This window comes from Leptinotarsa decemlineata, unplaced genomic scaffold, assembly GCF_025532065.1.
Source record: "Leptinotarsa decemlineata unplaced genomic scaffold, Ldec_3_MD MMD2_tig00026317_RagTag_RagTag, whole genome shotgun sequence".
In the NCBI taxonomy this organism is placed as follows: Eukaryota; Metazoa; Arthropoda; class Insecta; order Coleoptera; family Chrysomelidae; genus Leptinotarsa; species Leptinotarsa decemlineata.
The window spans coordinates 2,197,004-2,216,984 of NW_027412686.1; the positions used below are offsets into that span (position 1 = coordinate 2,197,004).

General features: G+C 34.6%; 1 protein-coding gene across 3 annotated transcripts in view; it reads left to right on the forward strand.

The window, feature by feature from the left end:
• The window catches only part of ckn (CRK like proto-oncogene, adaptor protein), a 378,299-nt gene that overhangs the window by 112,485 nt on the left and 245,833 nt on the right, over positions 1-19,981 (forward strand). The gene's annotated exons all lie outside the window — the stretch shown is intronic.

Sequence of the window (19,981 nt, forward strand, 5' to 3'; positions counted from 1 at the left end):
GCGCGTTCGCCATATTATTGACTAAAATAATTTCTGGTAAGGTTGGCTCTGTATACAGGTTGAATCATTTTATTCAGAAACATATCGACATCATCCTTCTGAATTACACTTCGAGTCAAAATGTGTAGAAACACTCAACCAGTGTACTTCGTAGGGCGGAAGATATGGGGATGGAGAAGTGAAAGAAGTTAAATTAACTGTTTTTATTGAATGAAATCTAAAACCTCAGTGAAAATAATGCGTATCTAAAACTTTGTCCTATAGGACATTTTAAACTTTTGGAACACTACATGGAAAAAAATCACATGGGCTCGTCGATTTTTATTTTGAGAGGGAAATATTTCCAGCATATCTCCACTTTCGTGTTAAATGAAATTAGAGATCAGTAGATATGACGAAATTATGTTATAAATTACTTTTCATTACGTTTCAACTGGAATTATTGTGATACAATATTCGTGCTCTTGGCCTGCAACAGTAGTAGAGATTTTATGTTGTATCGAATCTTTTTTGGTATAATGTTCCGAGATTCGGTAAAAGAGATACTGGTTGAGCTTTATAAATTCAAGTCTTCAATTGATCCTACAGAAAAATCCAATGCAGCTGAATCGGGTAACTGAAGGGTATATTCGTGTTGAAATATCAACACTTTCACGATTTATATCAACGATCACGATCAAGAATGCCTCTCGATGTCAAGAATGGCAATAAAAGGAATGTTCATAATTCATGACTTGATTTTTCAATGAAAGATATCATAAGTTAGGTTGGCACTGTATCAATATGAATTTCCTAAAACTGCAATTGTTTCAAATATAAATTGAAGAAAATCACTTTCTCCTCACTCTGAAACAACGAGAAAACAATTTCTTTCCAAACATTTTTCCCAATTTTTTTGACATCTGATAATGTTTAGTGCACTCCAATACGAAATTTTAGGTTTTCATTGTGATCTAATTCAAAAACTCCTTATCGTAGTTCAACCCAATTTGTTTAATACAGTAACCTGTTTAACCACAACCAGTTTCGCCCCGTCAACTCCTCTCCGTTTTTCCGTACTTTTTCATTTCCTCGCGCTATCAGATCCTGGTCTATCTCAATCACTGATTCCATTTTAGTAAAGACAGAAAGGGTCAGACGTTTCACACGAACCTAATCTCTGTTGATTCCTCCTCTTTATTATTGTGTTATGTCTTGTCAGTTGCAGTGATGTATCTGTTTCTTTCGTGATACGATTTTCTTTTCGATTTCTATCGGACTCGTCCGAGAATAGTTGAGCTAAACCACTCTGTTTTGCTGGTTGCTGGGTTTTAAGTTTCGAGATCAGTGTAAAAAAAGGGAAATGCTTTCAAAACTGTAAGAATAGCTAATATGATAGTGGCTGACAATGTTTCATGGTGAATTTTACTAGTTCCGACTTCCATTGTCTAATAAGATATAATATGATTTGAAATCTCTGAAAGAACAAATAAATTGAAAAATTGAAATGAATAGGTAGAAAACAATTATATTGAGCAATAAAACATGAAATAAAATTACAATAAAATAAAAATAAGCAAGAAATCAAAAATTGAATAGTTAGAAATGAAATGAAAAAAATTCAAACCAAGTTATTTCACGATTTTTTGATCGTTAGTATCCACGTTCGTCATCACCCGAAGACGATCGTGTAAAATAGCTGATTTTGTGAAATATTCAAATTGGGAAAGAAATTCCTTTGAATGATACATCTGAATTTACAATGAAATCGGTTATGGATAAAATAGTTTAAATCGGTACGTAACATTGTATTACTAAATGTTACCTCATTTTTCACTCGGTTATTTTGGAAACGGAAAATCAATAGCTTGAACATAATGTGTTTGAAATGTTTTCTTAGTTTGTTTTTAGTTTCGAGTCCATTTCGATGTTAAACTTTATGCCTACATCAACAAATGAAATATAAAACAGGACTATAAAGTTGCTGCATGTAACAGATGTTTATCTGTTGATATTCTGCTCTTTGTTTGAAATTGAGTTCAGGATACTTGCAGATAACGTTTTTATTACGTATTTTTTAAACCTTTGACTTTTATTATTCAATAAAAGTAACTACCAACAAAGAGCGAACCATATTTCATTCTTTATCATTTCTTGCAATTATCGCGGAAAGTCAAGTGATTACTTTGGAAGATATCTGCCTATTGATTATTGAAATTCTACTTCACATATGCATACGGCTTATTGGAAAAGTTCGAAATTTTTATGTTTGATTTCAATACCTGTATTCTCTTTCTGTTTGTGTAGTGGTTGTTTTTCTTTTTGGATTATTCAGTTGAATTCCGGAACTGAACTTGAAATTACTAGAAACTATGGTTACGTTAGGTTAGGTCCAAAGTGAGTAGATCTATTCGACTCTCCACCGCACCCCCAAGGATTTATTGTGGCTCACACCTATTTTCACTCGGCCAAACAAACCCAGCTTCTTAACGAAGCCGATTAGTTTGTATGGTGAGTGGTCTTTCAGGTCAGATGGTAGGAGTACGGCTCTGCCGAACTCTATAAAGACCTGATTCGGTCCCAAGCGGCGCAGGTACAAAGTATATGCTCTGTTGATGAGGTAGTCGGTAGTGACTTAGATTCAGCCGTGCAGGGCTTTTTAGCCTCTGGTTTTGGTGAAACCTCACTTGAGCGTAAACGTTTGCCGACCTGCTCATGAGGGGTTAGTTTCCCCACCTGAGACAGATTCTGCGTATGCCGCAGCTTTCTTTCCTGAACTAAATTTACAGGGATGTCAATTGGAGTCGTAAACTCGACATCCATCTCCTCTGTATAGACTAGCCTCTGAACTAATTTCACAGGGAGGCCGGTTGGCGTCGTAAACTCGACATCCATCTCCTCTGTAGACTCTCTCCTGAACTAAATTCACAGGGAGGTCAGTAGGAGTCGTAAACTCGACAACCATCTCCTCTGTAGACTCGCTCCTGAACTGAATTTACAGGGAGGTCAGTTGGAGTCGTAAACTCGACATCCATCTCCTCTGTAGACTAGCTCCTGAATTAAATTTACAGGGAGGCCGGTTGGAGTCGTAAACTCGACATCCATCTTCTCTGGAGACTCGCTCCTGAATTAAATTTACAGGGAGGTCACTTGGAGTCGTAAAGTCGACAACCATCTCCTCTGTAGACTCGCTCCTGAACTGAATTTACAGGGAGGTCAGTTGGAGTCGTAAACTCGACATCCAACTCCTCTGTAGACTCGCTCCTGGATTGAATTTACAGTGAGGTCCGTTGGAGTCGTAAACTCGACATCCATCTCCTCTGTAGACTCGCTCCTGAACTAAATTTACAGGGAGGTCAGTTGGAGTCGTTAACTCGACATCCATCTCCTCTGTAGACTCGCTCCTGACCTAAATTTACCGAGAGGTCCGTTGGAGTCGTAAACTTGACATCAATCTCCTCTGTAGACTAGCTCCTGAACTATATTTATAGGGAGGCCCGTTGGAGTCGAAAACTCGACATCCATCTCCTCTAGAGACTCGCTCCTGAACTAAATTTACAGGGAGATCAGTTGGAATCGTAAACTCGACATCCATTTCCTCTGTAGACTCGCTCCTGAACTAAATTTACAGGGAGATCAGTTGGAGTCGTAAACTCGACATCCATCTCCTCTGTAGACTCGCTTCTGAACTAAATTTACAGGGAGGTCCGTTGGAGTCGTAAACTCGACATCCATCTCCTCTGTAGACTAGCTCCTGGATTGAATTTACAGTGAGGTCCGTTGGAGTCGTAAACTCGACATCCATTTCCTCTGTAGACTCGCTCCTGAACTGAATTCACAGGAAGGTTAGTTGGAGTCGTTAACTCGACATCCATCTCCTCTGTAGACTCGCCCCTGAACTAAATTTACCGAGAGGTCCGTTGGTGTTGTAAACTCGACATCCAACTCCTCTGTAGACTAGCTTCTGAACTGTATTTACAGGGAGGTCCGTTGGAGTCGAAAACTCGACATCCATCTCCTCTAGAGATTCGCTCCTGAATTAAATATACAGGGAAGTCAGTTGGAGTCGTAAACTCGACTACCATCTCCTCTGTAGACTCGCTCCTGAACTAAATTCACAGGGAGATCAGTTGGAGTCGTAAACTCGACATCCATCTCCTCTCTAGACTCGCTCCTGAACTAAATTTACTGAGAGGTCCGTTGAAGTCGTAAACTCGACATCAATCTCTTCTGTAGACTAGCTCCTGAACTATATTTACAGGGAGGCCCGTTGGAGTCGGAAATTCGACATCCATTCCTCTGTAGACTCGCTCCTGGATTGAATTTACAGTGAGGTCCGTTGGAGTCGTAAACTCGACATCCAACTCCTCTGTAGACTAGCTCCTGAACTATATTTACAGGGAGGTCCGTTGGAGTCGGAAACTCGACATCCATCTCCTCTGTATAGACTAGCTCCTAAACTAATTTCACAGGGAGGCCGGTTGGCGTCGTAAACTCGACATCCATCTTCTCTGGAGACTCGCTCCTGAATTAAATTTACAGGGACGTCAGTTGGAGTCGTAAACTCGACAACCATCTCCTCTGTAGACTCGCTCCTGAACTAAATTTACAGGGAGGTCAGTTGGAGTCGTAAACTCGACAACCATCTCCTCTGTAGACTCGCTCCTGGATTGAATTTACAGGGAGGCCGGTTGGAGTCGTAAACTCGAAATCCATCTTCTCTGGAGACTAGCTCCTGAACTGAATTTACAGGGAGGTTATTGTTATGGATAACGCTTCGTATCATTCTCGGTTATTGACTACAATACCAAACAATAACACAAAAAAGGCAGATATTGTTGATTTCATGGAAATACCCGAAAAGATTCCAACGAAAAAGGTATTACTGGCGACCATAAAACAACTTAATTTCAAAAAATAATATATTATTGATTCGATGTGTGAAACACGTGGTCACATTCTCTTACGTTTGCCTCCATACTATTGTGTGTTCAATCCAATTAAAATGGTTTGGGCTACAATGAAAGAACGCTTGCGGAAATGTTATCAGTCACCGACTGTAAATGCTGTAGTGCTTGACAATACAAGACGAGTGGTGAATGAAGTAAGTAATAGTGATGTGTAAAAGAACTGTGTGGCCCACGTTATAAAAGAAGAGAACAAATATTATGTGCAAAGTTCCAAAAATCCGATCGTTATTCAACCCGATGATGATTCCACCTCATCCGAATATAGCGAAGAAGAATTTTGATTTTTCTAGCAATTTTGTTGGCCTCTATCATTTTGTAAATATATGTTTGACGAGAATTCGGTGTGATTTTTTGTGTTTTCATTGTGTTTTAGAGTTTTTGACTCGGAAATCAACTACCTTAAATTTCGAAATTTTTCATAATTACCCATGGTGGAAAAATTCAGTTGAGATAACTTTTTCATGAGGTGATCAATAACTGAAAAACTACCTCTGAAAAATAATATGTCGACGCCTATGTCGAGGCAGGAATTACTTCTCTGTGATGTTCCAATTGGTATTGGAAATACTATACCTTACATGTGAAACATATCTTTGACCTAGTTTATTTTCGAATCCTATTGATTCATTCTGAATCTGTATAAGTTGACCTAACTTTGGGAGAGAAACGTTTGAATTTTCTTAGTCTCTTCGGCACAATTTTTATATCCTGTTGGAAACGAATAAAACATTCTCACTCATTAACCGTTCATTCTAGTTACATCTAGAATCATGATAGGTTAACATGATGATCCTTTCATAAATGAACATGTAGTGATTACAATATTTGCATCGGTAATTACGGTTTGGTTATTCAATTTGTGGAGTACTATGCCCTAAAAAATTTTTCAATGTCGTATATCTTTTCAGAAGTTAGAAACTGGAAATGTAGCTGTTTCACGTCCATTTTTTATCCCACGGTATCAAGTGAACATTATATTTTTCATGACATACGTTTACAATTTTTGGGGGTATTTTATATCAAATCTACAAACCCATAGTGAATTTGAGATTATTATGCCTTTAGCGAATATAAACCAATTCATGGAATAGTTCACCTGCCTGTCGACAAACACAATTCGAAGTAACTAGAAAAAACTATATGCAACCTTGCCTCAACCTTCGTCGGCACAAAAATATATCCGTGAATCGAATGCGTAACTTAGAAAAGGAAAGCGATATATTTCTCTTTTTTCTTAGAGTTCGGAACGGTATGAAATCTAATTTATCGCGCCCCAAACGTGACCAAACACAATAACACGCTAGAGAGAAACGAAACGACATTTAGTCGAAGAAAATGACAAAAAGTCAGTTGTGCTGAAATGTCGTGTGGGGGATTTTATTGGCGTTTGTGATTTGCGTTGCAGGAATTCTTAGAAGACGCTTTGACCTTGGAGCAGTACATAGAACAACATTCATTTTTTAAATTTATTTTTCATTTCGTGTGAACCGATGAGGCATTATGCAGTCACTGTGATAAACCACATGTGCATAGATCTGCCATACTTTGCAACTGTTGCTATTCGATGATACTGTTGACACATAGTAGCGAATGAAAATAAACTACAAACTAACTACTAACAGCAACAATTATTTCCATAATAAAGTTGTCACGTTATCAAAAGAATTCACCATGAGCTTTATCAATGAAGGTCATTATCTGTCTCATTTTGATAACTTGGACCTAATTGCCTTATACGGTGAAAAAATCTCACTAATTCAGGAATTCATATATTACAAGTCGAAGCAAACTAAAATGAATTAGCGCAGAAACGTAAAATCGTTCTGTGTTGAGAGACTCCGCCCACTTAAGTCATTATGTACTTGTGATGCACTGTTTGGAACCTTTGGTGTAGTAATGAATATTAATAGAGTTTTTTCCCAACACCAAACGTTTATTTTAACACCTCGACACATGTTACGATCACCAAGTGATCACCAAGATCTTCCTTTTGAAGATGATGATCACTTGGTGATCGAAACCCGTGTCGAGGTGTTAAAATAACGGTTTGGTGTTGGGAGAAAAATTCAGTAATATTCACTTACGTCATATTTTGCTAATGTACTATTGAAATCAGTTTGTGTGACCAATAGCTATCTTCTGGGGCGGATACAATTTGGTTTTAAATGCGCATCAAAATATCATCTCAGTAGGTGCGTACTATATACTATATACATCTTTTGAGAAAGAAGTGTTAAATCGACGGACATAGTCACTATATTCTTCTTGCACCATTTAATTATCTACCACACTTTGTAAATAGGGTACAAATTATTGAACACCATGTCGAATAGTTCTCAAAAGTAGAAAATAATGTTCAAAATCCTGGATTGAACTGGAATATCGAAATCAGATCAGTTATCAAATAAGTAGGTGTACTAGTTTTAAGTTGGAGTGGGTGGTACCAATACTCGAGTTTTTTTTTATGAGTAGTCCCGTACTCATTTCAATAATGAAGTGTTTGAAACCTAATTCCTAATGAATTTCAAATTTTACGCCGCAACAATATCCCAGAAGGCAGGAGAGGAGACATCCAATTATTTCCAACTTGGTGTCTTCCAGACACGATGTTCTGCTCCGTGGTCTCGCAACAGAAGCTTGTATGGATAGTCAAAAATGTGATTTACCTGAATATTCAATAAAATTTCTAAAATTATAGAACTGCACAAAATTAATGTGCAGTAAAAGTTGAAAAAGAGTTTACGATGGGTTTGAATAAAACATGAAAAATAAAATTGTGACTTTAAATTTTTGCTATAAATGGATGAAACTTGCAATGCATGTATGTAAAAAACTTCAAGAAGTTCCATACAGGGTTTCCAGGAAACTTGGTATGAATGGAAAAATGAGACGGCTACTAAGTATCAAAAAACTAGTTATCAGTCTATAGAAAAATGGCGCAATAGAAAATTGTGTACATTCATACTGAAAATTTTATCAATAGAGAAGGCATGACATAATATACTCGTTTGCAAGCGTTCTCTAATCTTAACATTTGTTTGTTTGTCGAAGAAACTACTTTCAAATCACATGTACAAGATACTTAATAAAAACCCCGCATTGTGGTATTTGGTAACGTGAACTCTGTTTAGAATGAACGAAATCTAAAATATGCTCTTTCTAAGAAAATTTCACTTATATTTACTATAATAATCACATACAATCTGATAAATAAATACATGTGCACTTTTTAAATTGCTGTGTAATATGGACTTTTTTCCTAAAAATGTATCAGTTATTTATCAATTGAATAAATTTTATTTAAAATTTTCAATTTTGATTGATTCAAAAATGTTTTTCTTTCTGACAATTATTGATCGCTTCAATTTTTTTTTTCATCATTTTTGTCTGATGTTTGTATCTTGAATTCACTAAACTCGTAAAAAATATTTCTTGGTAAAAAATAAATTGGACGTCGAAAATTCTAACATCAGGAAATTTTGAACTACTGAAATTGTTCAGAAATTTGTAGAAATTAATTCATTATCTTCCTTACAATAATGCTATACCAGAGAAACAAAAAGGGTTCATGATACGAAAACCGTCTATTCAACGACTCATTATTTTTTTAATATGAACACATTGACTGCCAAAAAAATAATTCTTTCCACAGCAGATTTTCTGTTGACTTAATGGTCCGGTAGCCGGTCAGTTCGACGTGGGTGCTTTGTTCACTCACTCGAATTGACTGCCGTGGTGGTCGGTGGTTCAAGCCCCAGGCTGAACGATCGATTTTCACTTGCTATCGTCCAACCCGTGTTAGGAAGCACACGTTAAGAGGTAAGATCTCGTTAATCCTTAGCTCACACAAGTTTCGACTTCTGAGGGTTGTCGTTCGTAGGGGGTGCGACAGCTGGTTAAAGGAAAACCAGATTTTAAACAGATTTTTTTTAACAGATTAAACTCATGGCATTCTAAATATGTATCTAATTTATAAAAAGATTCACGAAATTGGTTTAGTCGATTTTTTAAATTTTTTCGAAATCACAAATTATTTAGAAGTAATTTTTAGGATATCAACAAATTATTTTTATTTTTTTTTTAATTCTTATAAAACAATTATTAAAGAAGAAAGTATTACAAAACATGAAATTATTAAACAACAAAAATTAATTGGCGCTCTGGGACGATTCCAGTTACTAAAGCAATGATTCCAAAAAAGATATAGTTGGCTGAGGAAGTTTATAGAATTTTGAAGAGATGTACTAGTTTATTATTTCATGTTCAGTTTCTCTCCGAATAAGTTTCTCATCTGCACCTCGAGCAATATAACTGTACTAAGTTGTTAGCACATTAACGAACACCACTCTGTATATAAACTTTTGATTCAGATCCAACTATGATGTTGACTTTCGTGGAACGCCCGTAGTAACAATAAATTCAATTCATTCATTGAGTTGAACGATGTAGACATCATTTTTGGAACTTACTACAATTCCTAATCAAAAAATTTTTGTTTACATAAAATATTACTAATATTTTCAAAATTAATGCCTGACCTCTTATTATGAAAATCCAGCTCTCTTACTTTTAGTGTGTATAGTGCTTCGTGCTGTAGGTGCATTATCATTTCCGTTATAGAGAAGCCCTAAAATTAAGAAGTTTACTACCCAATCGATATTGACATAGATAATGGCTAATAGATTGCATTCTATGTGTCGGGTAAAGTTTGATGCTCGAATCGATCGACGGCGTGGTGTCGGTGAATGACCATGATAAATAGCCTTAGTTGTTCGATGTTATTAGCCGCGCCCATAGGAAATTGGCTAATTAAGGATGTTGAACATGTGTGTGTGGATTCTAGCGCCTAAAACGCGTCGCATTTGTGGACGGACGACAAAGTGTCTGGCAGTGAAAACAATTCCAGTTGATGCATAGTTTTGAGATGTTTTCAGGGACGTAAGTGAAGGTGTTGACGTACTTGGGATGAATTACAGAAACTGCGGTCTTTAGTAGCTGATATAGGACAGTCGAAATGGACATGATATTTGGCAAATTTGATAATATAGTTAGGAAGCTAACTAATTTCTTTATTCAATAATCATATATATATACAGGGCTATTGAAATTCGTTTCTGCACATGGGGATCTCGTAAACAATAAGAGATACAGTGTCGGTTGAATTATGGCAAAGTTGCGTATTTTAAACTCCTATTCAATGATGTGAAAAAATTGAATATAGCTCTTATGGTTCTGGAGATATACAGGAAAAACCAAAAAATCCCAAATAATTTTTTTGCCTGTATCTTCTTTATTCGCAGACATATTCAAAATCTGTCCACATTTTGCTATTGGCACTTGATGTGGCCTTTCAGAATATGTCCATGGATCTTTTAAACAGGGTGTCATCTGACTTGGGCCACTCCCATTTTTGAATGTTTAAATACGAACCTGTATTTTTTGTTGTAGTTGGGCCAATAAGATGGCCTGCAAGATCACCAGGTCCTAATATTTTCGATTATTTTCTATGGGGAACATTGAAAAATTGGATTCACGCTGGCAGAGAGATATAAAATATTGAAGACTTGAGATTGAGGATTTGAATGCTTTTGCAATAATGCAGCAAAGAAGTGTATTAAGGGCAATAAATAATATAAAAAAACGAGTTCAAAAATGTCTCGAAATGAAAGGAAGACAATTCGAACATTTATTACGCCATTAATTTTTTTGTGTATATAAATTACTTCATTTAAATTTTCATTACAATTATAGTGTTCGCTTCGGATGTTATTATTGCTATCATTTCTGTTTCTGCTCATCAAAACACATATCATATATTTTTGTTGCAGATATGTTTCAGATAATCATAAAAGGTTTTCTTATTGGAAATTCATTGTAGAAAACGTTCAGTCCAATGGAAATATGAAAAAAATATGAATAGGTAGGTACCTAAAAATGAAAAAAAAAACTCTCAAAAAACTCTACGGTACATAGGGAGATGTGATCGTTACTATTGTGTTTTTATTTAACTCACTCAACCAATTTCCAGGGCCGTAATTTAAAACGAAATAATTCACCCAATTATAATCAAATATTACCGAAACATTCCGAAATATAAAATGAAATTTAATTTCTCAGTATGAAGTGAACGTCTACGATCCAAAAACTACAACAAAAAATACAGGTCCGTATTCAAAAATTCAAAGATAGGACATATTCTGATAGCCCACATCAAGTGCTAATAGCAAAATGTGGACAGATTCTCAATATGTCTGCGAATAAAGAAGGTAAAAGCAAAAAAATATTTTGGGATTTATTGGTTTTTCCTGCATATCACCAGAACCAAAAGAGCTATATTCGATTTTTTCACATCATTGAAGAGATGTTTAAAATACGCAACTTTGCCATAATATAACCGACATTCTATCTCTTATCGTTTACGAGATCCCCATGTACAGACACGAATTTGAATAGCTCTGTATATACAACTTAGATAATATATTTGGGTGATCAGCAGAACGGAAGTGTACTCTTATAACACAAGTTATTCCAATATTCCGATAAAATTTATTATCATCTTCAGGAAAAACTACAAAATTTGTATAATGTTGATACAATATAAAAGATGATGATAAATTTTATCGAAATATTGGAATAACTTGTGTTATAAGAGTACACTTTCGTTCTGCTGATCACCCAAAGATATTTTCCAAGTTTTGTTCTTAACTAGTCAGCAAAGCTTCTGATAATTCCTTTTCCATATTCTCTATCACTGTCGTCATTTAAATCAATAATGAATTTATTTCCACCATTTGAATGGAAGTGTCCAATCTCCATAAACCATAAAGAACCACTTTTATAAAAGTGGTAAAAAACAGAGAAATTTTCAGTTCTTTTTTCATCATGATCGCCTACCACATAGTAACGTACATCGTACATCCATCAATTCATTTATTGGATTCTTGATTTTATCCAAATGAAATATATATATATATATATATATATTTATAACAGAATAATTAGTGACTGGATTAACTATAAATCGATTCAATTCGTGAGGTTGCAGTCAATAGCTGGGCTGTTACAAAGAAAACTCTTTGTTATATGTCAAGCTTTCGGTATATTTCACACCTTCGTCAGGACAACTACAATAATAAGATTATATATCTTGTAAAAAATATATAAATATGGAGAACTTACTAACGTGAGAATAAAATATAAAATGGTTCAAAAACAGATAGAAAAACATTAATAAATGACAGTTAATAAAAATTTTGGCTGACAATGTCAAGTGGGAAAATTCTGAATGATACTCGAATTACTAGATTTTTTATTTTCTTTATCATATTTCAGTAGGTACGTGTAAATTTTGCTGAGACTATCATGATAGTCTCAGCAAAATTTACACGTACCTACTGAAATATGATAAAGAAAATAAAAAATCTAGTAATTCGAGTATCATTCAGAATTTTCCCACTTGACATTGTCAGCCAAAATTTTTATTAACTGTCATTTATTAATGTTTTTCTATCTGTTTTTGAACCATTTTATATTTTATTCTCACGTTAGTAAGTTCTCCATATTTATATATTTTTTACAAGATATATAATCTTATTATTGTAGTTGTCCTGACGAAGGTGTGAAATATACCGAAAGCTTGACATATAACAAAGAGTTTTCTTTGTAACAGCCCAGCTATTGACTGCAACCTCACGAATTGAATCGATTTATATATTTATATATATTTATATATATATTTCAATATTAAATTCTACAAAAAGGATTTGAAGCTTTATATCTTCTATATATATATATATATATATATATATATATATATATATATATATATATATATATATACCATGCCACAAAAACCCAGGCATCGGTTCTCTCCAAAAAATAATTTTCCGAACCGGATTAATAAAGTCAGGTCAGACAATTGCGCTTTCTGCTTCAATGAGTTTGTTGGGGGGTCAAAATGGATACCAATATGTATTGGCACAAGTATTTCGCTGAAATTGGCTGCTTCTCAAAAAGTGTGTACAGAAAACTGTACACACCCCTGCACAGATAGTTGTTGGTTCACAGATGGATCAGAAACACCTTCTGGTGCAGGTGTTTTTAGTCGCAGACCCAGGAGATAAATATCAACCTGCCTATGCGACTGCATTTCAAGCGGAAATTTACGCTATTAAATTGTGTGCGGAGAGATTGGACGAATCCAACCTCATACGCAAGTCAATAAAAATATTCTTGGACAGCAATGTCTAAATTGGTAGTAAATTGCCAAAAACGACTCTTCTCGATAGGAAGACTCAACAGATTGTCTCTGATCTTGATTCCTGGTCATTACTGGCCTGAAAGGCAAGAAAGAGCCTGTCATTGGCTCGCTTTAGGCTTTTCCAAACAAACATTCTGGCAGAATCTTCCAGGATTGGCTCACTCCAAGGCATTTATTCACCCTTCGAAGTTTGATACCAAACAGTTGTTGGACTACAGTAGGGATGAACCACGATGTCTAACAGGCCTTCTTACAGGTCACTGTCATTTGAATCATCATATGCATAGACTCGGAGTGTCGGAAGACAGTGTGTGCCGCCTCTGTTTGGAAAATGATGAAGCAGCAGAACACATACTTTGTGACTACCCCGCTGGGGACCGACTGAGGTTCTTATAGTGCGACAGAGCCATACTCTTACCATCTGACCTGAAAGACCACTCACCATACAAACTAATCGGCTTCGCTAAGAACCTGGGATTATTTGGTCGTTTGTGAATAGGTGTGAGCCACAATAAACCCTTGTGGGTTGCGGTGGAGGATCGAATAGATCCACTCACTTCGGACCTAACCTAACCTTAGTCACTTCAGCAACTTTTGATGAATTGCAAAGGATGCTTCTCAAAAGCTCAGAACACTGTTCCGAACCAGAAAACTGTACACACCTCAGAAACTTTTGATGCTTTATATAGCTTAGATCAGACCTTTGGATTATTGTTCTCATGTATGGAGTTCCGCCTCTGAGCATTCCCTGAAGCTGCTGGATTCCATCCAGAAAAGAGCCAACCACCTGATTGGAGACGCGAACATCACTTGCAACCTTGATAGTCATAAACATCGAAGAAAGGTTGGATATTTGTCTCTATTCTATAGATACTTCATCGGTAAACGTTCAATTGACCTGGCACATTTGATTCCACCAAGAGCGATACATATACGATAGTCCTTAGCTCGCACAAGTTTCTCAACTTCTGAGAGTTGTCGTTCGTATGGGGGCGACAGCTGATTAACGGAAAAACAGATTTTAAACAGATATCAGAAATACGCGACGGACTGTGGCTGCTCCCGTTTTGAGGTTCAACTCAGTACACCTCGAACTTCACTGTTCAAGAACTCTTTCATTTGGAGAACTGTGCTTACGTGGAATAAATTTCCTGAGAACGTTTTTCCAAATGGATTTAAATCTTCAGCAATTCGATTCCAATGTGAATCACAACTTTCGCACAGGCACCGCTCTAAGAGTGCTTTAAAAATGTTCCTGTAATGCTTGTGTTTTGTCCATGAAAAAAAAAGAAAGAAAGGAATAAATTTCAAAATATCAACCTCATACAAAGATGTGAAGATTATGCATAGAAATAACTTTCAGACTAGACTAGAAGTAGAAGAAAAAGTCCGTTAGTTTGGGAAGCTATAGATTCCGTTAGTTAGGGAAGCCATAGATTATGCTGTAGACGACCACTCCCGATATAGAAGGCCCAGACACTATGTCGAATGAGGCCCTCATGTCCCCCGTTAAAGGACGAATAGATTTTTCATCTATCCCACCCCAGCCAGGTAGGGGTACCCCGTGAAGGGCGGTACTGATGTCTGAGGACTTCATACCACCAATATCCCCTCAGTCATGAACTCATTTGTCCTTCTTCGACAAAGATAAGCTAAAAGGGTAAGGGAGCTAGGCTCCAACCTGAACGAACTCAAGACGACGTGCAGTAGAAGAAAAATCCCTCTCGAAACAGTTATTTCCATATAAACATTGAAACAAATAGGTACTTTTATATGAACAGTTACCATTAAGAAATTCTGTTTTTTTCACAACTTTAGCTCCGTCATCTTTGGCTATCAAGTTGTTGGGTTGTATTTTTTCAAACAATAAAAGTCTGAACCTATATCATTAAAATTTAAATGTTTTATGTAAGATTTTGGGCATACTTACTTTGTATACATTCATTCTCAACCCGATTCAAAACATGAAAATATTCATGCCTGTAATAACTTTCATCATATTTCGAACTCTGATCTAGCCGTACAGTGTTACGCTCCCAGCAATTTCGTAGGACGGAATTGCCTTCTAGAAACAACATAAGGCCACACAAGACAAAACTCATTCCGACCACAACACACACCTCTCCTTACCTCTCATGTCTGGCACTTTGAAAACTTGATAAGTAACGGTCAATTTCGGCTCGTCGTTTTGCGATACGCCGTGTAGGTGCAAAATACTGACCAGACCAATACCATACGTAAAAAACACCGCCCATGCACTCACTTGTCGAAGAAACTCATTATGATCGGAAAGTTTGATAAACATTAATCAAAGTGGTCTGCGGTCCTCGAAACATCGCAATAAAAAGTTAAATAATGAAATGTTTTGATGAAAATTTCGATTTTGATTTCTATCTATCGGGAATTTGCGAATTCAATCGCATACATTAATTCTCAACATTTATTTTTATCTCCTTACTAATACCTACTACTATTTGTGAGGGCACACATGGGTAGCTATCTATCTAGCTAGTTATAGAAGAGTATAAAAGCAAAACAACCGTTATAATACAAGACAGAAGTTACAAGTGTATTAAATACAATTTCATAACATATTCTATTAATAAACATACAGTATGATAAATTACAACTTAATAAAGTATGTCATTACGGTGACATACCGAATACAGCATAATGAAATTGTCGAAATTGAAAGGGGTATATTTTTTAGAAGAAGAAACAACTGAATTGAAGGGGATATACTTTTTTAGGAGTGATTAATTTTTGGGAAAGAGAGTTTTTGGCTTTCTATTACTCCATCTTGATACAAAAAAAGAAGGATGAGGGAATCTTCCAAAGAAAGGAAGGAAGTAATCAATTTGAAAATGAGTAACTCTATACATGGATGTGTAGATCATGCAAAGAAGTAACCTTCACACAAACTGAAAGAAAATCCTCCTGAATATAAACATTGAATTATACGAAAGAAAAAAATTCTTTCGAAACAAATACTTCTCTATGAACACTGATTTTTATTCCACAACGAATGTTTGAAATACAAACTGAGTAGAGAAAAGAATCTTCTGTATAGAAGATACTTTTCGTATAGAAGTATTTGTTTCGAAAGAATTTTTTTCTTTCGTATAATTCAATGTTTATATGAAAGTAGCTGTTTCAGGAGGATTTTCTTTCAGTTTGTGTCTGAAGGTTACTTTTTTGCATGATCTACACATCCATGTATAGAGTTACTCATTTTCAAATTGATTACTTCCTTCCTTTCTTTGGAAGATTCCCTCATTCTTTTTTTTGTATCAAGATGGAGTAGTAGAAAGCCAAAAACTTTCTTTCCCAAGAAACAACTATTTTGATAGGAACATTCAGTCTGTTCTCCAAACATTCGTTGTGGTATTGAATCAGATATCACTCCCTGAAACGCTTTTTGAAAAAGCTAATGTGATAGCAAAACATGTGATATATGTGATATATTCTTGAAAAATATATCCTAAAAAGAAAGTTTGTGAAGATCAAATCGTAAGGTGTAGTTTATGAAATGATTTTCCAAATTGTAAGTGATTCAAGTAACACCTTATTGTGATTTCTTCACTGACCATTTTACAAACTGGTCAGTGCAGTAGCTTCCTCAGTCGTATTCATGCTGACTAAATTATATCTGATTATTTTTTTGGGAAAGAAAGTTTTTGGTTTTCTACTACTAATTAGTGTTTCATATAATTGAATGTTTATTCGGACTTCCATTGTCTAATATGATATAAATTGATTTGAAATCCCTGAAAAAAAACAGTAAAAAAATCTAAAAAAAGTAGCTGAAATATAACAATTATATTAAACAATAAAACTGAAATTACAATGAAATAAAATACAAGCAACAACCAAAAAATAAAAAATTGAACTATCAACACGAGATGAAAATTAAAAAATTATCAACAAGGAATGAATGAATGTTAATAGTTCAATTTTTTTTGGTTGTCGCTTGTATTTTATTTCATTTATTTTGCTTAATATAATTGGTATATTTCAGCTAATCTTTTTGAATTTTTTACAGATTTTTTTCATGGATTTCAAATCAATTTATAACATATTAGATAATGGAAGTCCGAACTAATGAAATATAATTTTATACCTACTACTACTTATAATTATTTTATCCGAGTTGAAAATACTAATTGAGAATTAAAACAATGCGAAACAAATTGTATGAACTGTAATAAATGTATGACATGTAATAAATGAAAATTAATTGAGTTAACGTACCTATTACCTTACCCATTTCCTCATCAGAAAAAACTGAAAAATCTCACAATAAAGAGTAACTTGAATACGTTATAGATTTTCATTAACTATTGGCCAATTTCATCACAATTTCAACTGAGATAATATTTGGGTCGTTGAGTTTTTTTTTTAAATTGGCAATAACCATCTATTCATTACAGTAATCCATCATTTTCCAGGAATAATTTGAAATGTGAAAGTAGATACATTTTCTCTATGTCAGATTTTTCTTAATGACAATTTGAAGGTTTACTCTTGATTGACTTACATACAGATTCAATATCACGTATTTATGTTTCACCTATAAATCACCTATAATCAAGAAAATATCGATATTTTTGAAGTACTATGTATACTTCTGTAGAATTGAATAATGAAACGATTCTGTAGTTGCTTCGAACTGTACTATTCGCTATTATTTTTGGAACTCGGTTTGTATAATTCCACTATGAATGTCTTTTTCAGCATCTGTGGTATACAAGTAGTGAAAATGTCTATGCCAAACTGCCTTACATCCGTTCAGATTGAAATAAATAAGAGTACAGCACAACAGATACCATATGTCTGTCTGTTTATGATCTTGGCTAGACCACCTTTCGTTATTTATATTGTTGTGAAAAGAAAATTGAACAATGGATATGATTCTAGAATAAATTGTTTATATTTATTCCAAAATACTTCATTCAGAAATAACGTATATCTTGCTACCATATTAGTGATTCCATTGTAACTATATTTCTACTGATTACAAAAATCAAATGCATTCTTCGGTGTTTCAAAACGTTGTTTCTTTCACATTTATCAATCCATTTTATATTTTGAATTGCTTCACAAAGTCCAGAATTTTCAACTTTCTGCTTTTTCATTTTTGTATTTTGGCCAATAAAGTGACTCAATGGCATAATTGCCGCTTCTTTACTTTATTTTCCACCTGAATTAAATGCTAATATTTTTTTTGTTGCAATGTTCTTGAATCTTGTAAATACGGGTATTTAAATTACAAGATTTTGCTAGTATATACTCTAAGTTGACCATTAAGAAATCTTCAGTTAGATACAAAATCACGGCAGGAAACTTTTCAGAATAGTCTTTCACATTTTTTACACAGGAATTATGTGTCAGTACCCATCGTTGTGGAAAATGATCGACTTTTAATAATTCCAAAACGAATTCAACACCAACATAAAACGTAATTGCCTCTGTTTCATATAGAACCCACACATCCCAATAATATTTTATATAGGTAGTTCAAAAATTAGATTTTGCATTAATTTTTATTCTCAAGAGTAAAAAGCTGTAGAAACGAAGATGATTTTAATGAATTTAATTTCATTAAACCTTCGCTGAAGTTTTGATCTTTTAACTTGTCGGAAACAGATATGTTTCTCTGTTGATTTTCCTTTGTTGTTATGATTTTCTAATCCAGTAAGTTTATGACTATACAAAGTGAAAATATTCTAATATCAATTCCTTTTGAAATATTAAACCTTTGTGGTTGTAACAAAGTAATTTAGTACATCAAAAGGGATTTTCCGTAGAAACTCAACCGAAAACTAAATGGGAAACGAGATTTTCGTTTTTTAATTCCTGATCGAATTTTACGTAACAATCTTGGAAAGGTCCGGAACGCCCCATAAAACAATCGCATTACACCGCACTCTCGATAGAAGTAACCCGTCGTAAAATACAATCATAAAGTTTTTTCTTGAACTTGATGATAAACTGTAAAAAGTCCGTCACAGAGCGCTTTGCCATTACAATTTCAACAGGAGAACCCAACGTTCTTCTGCGAGATATTGCTTAAATGCTTACAATTCAATTATAAAACCTTTTTCTAGTATGCTCTTCATTTCAGACAAATCACGTTGGATACATTGAATTGGGAGAATGAAATAAAAGCTTCGTCTAGTTATAGCGCTGCATTTGCTTTGTGCGTAGAATAAAAAGTCAAAGTTGATGGAAAACTGGAATAATGCGCTTCGAAATTGAAGAAATACTTGTTAAGTGAAAATCGTTCAATATGATATGAATCATTAATCAAAGTATAAGATTATAATAGATTCAAACAGATTCAATAATTTTTCTTAATCTGTACAACAACTGGAAATTGAAAGCAGTTTTGACCGGTCTCTAAAAAACATATCCAGAACCGGAGCCAAACCAAAGATTTTTAATATTCTTCAAATCCAAAGTTTGACTAACTGGTCGAAATTATTTTCATTGTCTAGGTAGGTCTACATCTCCATGAAAAGGATTTCAAGTGGATCGCTCAGTTTGTAAGTGAATCAGAGAATTTAGTCAAAATTATAATATGAAACTTGGAAGACTCTTAATAAACGTACCTAATGTATTTTGAAGAGTGGTGCGAGTTGGTTTCTAAATATTTCACGTCACTCTGAACAAGTATAGTACATTCGAGATATGACTATGAAATAGTCAAATGCTGCTGAATATGTATATATTAAGTCTTGTAAAACTAAAACTAATCTCCATGGAAACTAGT